Below are 4,942 nucleotides of genomic sequence, written 5' to 3'. Positions count from 1 at the left end.
AAAAGCCACCACATCCATTATTGAACTTTTTTTTTTTTTTCATAGATCTTATTTTTTTTTCCTTAAATCTGATTAGATTTCAGCCATTCTGATGTTTAAAAAGGCTTTTACCAAACATAATCTGTTTTGTTGTCATAGAGTTGACTTCTTAGGATTCCAATGATTTTACAGTTCCATAGAAAAATGAATTTAAGTAAATATCAGGAAGATAAAAGGATACTAATACTAAATACTAAAGGTCACCTTTACCTTAAAAGCTAGGCTAGAAGCTTGAGAAAGATTACTTCAGAAACAATTACTTCAAAAATTAGGGTCTAAAATAGCATTTATAACAACTAGAGGGATTAAGAATAGGTGCTATTGATTTAAGATGGATCTTTAAACTATCTTTGTAAGACTAAGGCTGGGATTCTGCAGACTTCTGGATAAACATTCTTGATTAAAGAGATGGGTTGGCAAGGAATATAGAGGGACTTATTCTCCCTGGTTTGTTCCCCTACTTATATTAAGGTCATGGATTCTAAGTATTCTGATATGGTGATGAGACCAATATAAAATAGTCTATGCTTTTGTGAACTATAAATTACTGAACAGCTTCCGGGATTCACTTTATGAAAAGACTAAATTAGATTCCAGAGAAAATAAGGAAAACCACTCAAACAGTATTGAAAGAATTTGTGAAAGCTGGAGGACAGTTTTAATGTTTGATTTTGAGAAATAGCAAGTATAATTTTTTGTCATAACTGGAAATATTCTGTGTTTCAGAATATTTTGCAAATATGAAGAATTTGTAAATATTTGATTTTTTTAAAATGCATAATAATAATAAAAACTATTATAACAGTGTAAATTTGCTTTCAAGGTGTAACAATTGTAGTTATAAAACAGCATAATTATGACAAAATCACAGTTGGTTACAACAAAAAAGGAGTATGAAAATGAAACAAAAAGGTGCTAAAATTAACATGAATGCTCCCCTTCCCCCCCCCCCCCAAAAAAAAAAAAAAAAAGCCCACAAATAAAAAAAGCAACATAATTTTTCTCAGCACTACCATATATTTGAGCCAGCAGTGTGTCCTGCTGGCCAAGAAGGCCAATGGGATCCTGATGTGCATTAAAAGGAGCAGGACCAGAAGGTCAAAGAAGGTGATCCTCCCCCTCTACTCTGCCCTGGTCAGGCCTCACCTGGAGTACTCTGTCCAGTTCTGGGCTCCCTGGTACAAAAAAAAGACAGAGATCTCCTGGAAAGAGTCTATTGGAGGGTCCTGACGATAATACAGGGCCTGGAGCATCTCCATTATGAGGAGAGGCTGAGAGACCTGTGTCTGTTCAGCCTGGAGAAAAGAAGACTGAGAGGTTCTTATTAATGTTTATAAATATCTTAAGTGTGGGAGACAGTGGGATTTGGCCAACCTCTTTTCAGCGGATTGTGGGGACAGGACAAGGGGCAATGGCCACAAAATGGATCACAGGAAGTTCGGCACCAATATGTGAAAGAACTTCTTCACAGTAAGGGTGATAGAGCACTGGAACAGGCTGCCCAGGAAGGTTGTTGTGTCTCCTTCTCTGGAGATATTCAAGATCTGTCTGGAGGCCTACCTGTGCAATTTGCTCTAGGGAACCTGCTTTGGCATGGGAGTTGGACCCGATGATCTTTCGAGGTCCTTTCCAAAGCCTACTATTCTGTGATATGTTTGCTAGAGCTCCCAGAGCTCCAACATATGGGGTATTTATGTCAAAAATCATACAACAAATGATGATTTGAAATCAGGAGATACTGCATTTCTTAATTTTAAATGCCCTGCCAAAAGGCCTTTGAATGATAGCAGTAAAATCAGCTTCTCAGTGAGTTACTGTGCAAAACATTCCTTAAAGTTTCAAGCGTAGCTTGAATTCTTGGTACGTTGTTCTCTAGAATCTTCATTATGCCTGAAAATATACACTTGAAAGAAGGGAGGGTTAATAGTTATGATACTCTGGTTCTTCTTATCTTAAAGATAAGAAGAACCAGAAGAAGATAAGAAGAACCAGCCCTTGGTTAATTTAGACAGCTCTGGGACACTAGGGTATAATAATAATAATAATAATAATAATAATAATAATAATAATAAAAGGACATCCAAAAAGCACAGTGCTGTACAAGCTCAAAAGGGTTCCATAAATAACATAAGAAACTGTTTCAAACTTTTATTTTTTTCTAATTAATATGAATGACTAACCTTTCACATTTTCTTCAAGGACTTTTACTCCTGTGTTTATAATAGCTGTCATGATATATATTAGTGTAGTATTCTGTTTAACTTAAACTGAATCTAACATTGGAAAACTATTCCCACCCTGGGAGGGAAAAAAAAATAATAAAAGAAGAAGAAATGAAGTAGATGTTGATAAACAAACTTTACAAATCAAATAGCTTAGTTGCCTATGTGTATTCTACAAACACCATAAAGATGCAAATTGCAACAATATTTAGAAAATTGTTTGAAAACTGCCTTAATTTTGTATATTGCTGTTGAGATTGGTTGGACATGAATGTCATAAAGACATGACATAAATGTCATGAGAAAGAAGAGGCTCAAGGAAGAAGATGTTTATTACAACTACAACTAGAACTACAACAGAAATGTAAGAATGTGAAGATACCATGCTTATTATTCCACTATAAAGCCTAGAAGTTGATTTGTCTGGAGTGTACATTTACAATAACCCTATTTATTAATATCTTAATATGATATAACTTTCTCAAATACTTTCTTGTTTGTTTGATGAATAATTATTTGTGTCTGAGCAAATTAGTTATTTGTGTCTGTATCTGTCTGAGCAAGGATCTGCAGCTTAAAGTGAGGGAAAAGAGGGAAATGTACAGGAAGTGGAAGCAGGGTTGTGTACCCTGGGAGGAATACAGGCGTGTCATCCAGATGTGTAGAGACAGGATCAGGAAAACCATGGCACAGATGGAGCTCAACTTGGCAAGAAATGTGAAGAATATCAAGAAGAGGTTCTACAGATACATAGGCAGGAGGAGACAGGCTAAGGAGAGTGTTCCCCCTCAGATAAATGAGACGGGAGAAATGGCTTCCTCAGACATGGAAAAAGCCAAGGTACTCAATAAGTGCTTTGCCTCAGTCTTCACTGGCACTCAAGCTTCTTATATCTGTCAGGACCCTGAAGCTCGAGAAGAGGGTGAGAGGAGTGGATTCTGTCCCACTGTGACAGTGGAACAAGTCTGGAACTGCCTAAGGAAATTGGATGTGTATAAGTCCATGGGGGCAGATGGTATACATCCCATGGTGCTGAGAGATGGCTGATGTGGTTGCCAGGCTGCTCTTTATCATATTTGAAAAATCATGGCTGTCAGGTGAAGTCCCTGGTTACTGGAAAGAGGGAAACATTATTCCCATTTTTAAGAAAGAGAGAAAGGAAGACCCAGGGAACTACAGGCCACTGAGCCTCACCTCTGTGCCTGGGAAGACCATGGAGCAGATCCTCCTGGAAGACATGTTAAGGCATTGTGGTGGTTCTGCTCGAATGGGCAGCCAAGCTCCACTACAGCCGTTCTCTCACTCCCCCTCCTCAAAGAGGAATGGGGAGAAAATATGATGAAAAGGGCTCAAAGGTTGAGACAAGGACAAGGAGATCACGCAGTAATTATTGTAACGGGCAAAACAGACTCGGCATAGGGAGACAGTAAGATTTATTGCCTGTTACTAACAACCTAGAGAAGTGAGAAACCAAAAGCACCTTCCCCCCCCCCCCCCCCCACCATCCACCCTGTTCCACATCCTCCCCCCAAGCAGCTCGGGGGAATGGGGGAATGGGGGTTATGGTCAGTCTGTAGCACTTCTTCTCTGCCACTCCTTCGCGGTCACTCTCATCCCCTGTGCTGTGGGGTCCCTCCCATGAGATGCAGTCCTTGATGAACTGATCTGGCGTGAACTTCCCACAGGCAGCAGATCTTCCAGAACTGCTCCAGATATGGGTCCGTACCATGGGGACCATCACTCAAGAGAAAACTGCTCCAACCTGGGTCCCCCATGTGCAGCAGCTCCTGCCAGGTCACCTGCTCCTGCGTGGTCTCCTCTCCACAGGCTACAGGTCCGGCCCGGAATCTGCTCTGGCAGAGGTCTTCCACAGGCCACAGCCTCCGTTGGTGCAGGTTCACCTGCTCCACCGTGGTCTCCTCCACGGGCTGCAGCATGGAACCCTGCTCCACCGTGGTACTCCGTGGGCTGCAGGGGGACATCCTGCTTCACCATGGTCCTCACTACAGATTGCAGGGGACTTCTGCTCCGGAGCCTGGAGCACCTCTCCCCCTCCTTCTTCACTGACCTTGGTGCCTGCAAGGCTGTTCCTCACTCCTCTCACTCTTCCAGCTGCTGTGGGTCACAGTGTTTTTTTTTTTTTTCTTTTTTTTTTTTTTTTTTCTTTCCCTGTCTTAAATATGCTCTCACAGAGGCACAAACAACATCACTTACTGGCTCGGCTCTGGTCAGCAGTGCCTTCCCAAACATGGGGCAGCTTCTAGATTCTTCTCACAGAAACCATCCCTATGGCCCCCTGCTACCAAAACCTTGCCACGTAAACCCACTACAGGCTTGCACAAGTTAAAGAGGTGATTTGAGACAGTCAGCGTGGCTTCACTAGAGGAAGATCTTGCCTAACCAATCTGGTGGCCTTCTATGGTGGAGTGACGACATCGGTGGACAAAGGAAGGGCGATGGATATCATCTACCTAGAGTTGAGCAAAGCCTTTGAAATGGTCCCTCACCACATTCTTCCCTTTAAATTGGAGAGGTATGGATTTGAAGGATGGACAGTTAGGTGGGTAAAGAATTGGTTGACTGGTCACAGCCAAAGGGTTGTGGTCAACAGTTCTATGTGTGGGTGGAGGCCAGTCACAAGTGGTGTCCCTCAGAGGTTGTTCTTGGGTCTGGTGCTCTTC

Source organism: Netta rufina (genome assembly GCF_964035555.1).
Source record: "Netta rufina genome assembly, chromosome: 1".
In the NCBI taxonomy this organism is placed as follows: Eukaryota; Metazoa; Chordata; class Aves; order Anseriformes; family Anatidae; genus Netta; species Netta rufina.
The sequence above is the reverse complement of the archived record's forward strand: the minus strand, read 5'-3'. Positions refer to the sequence as shown.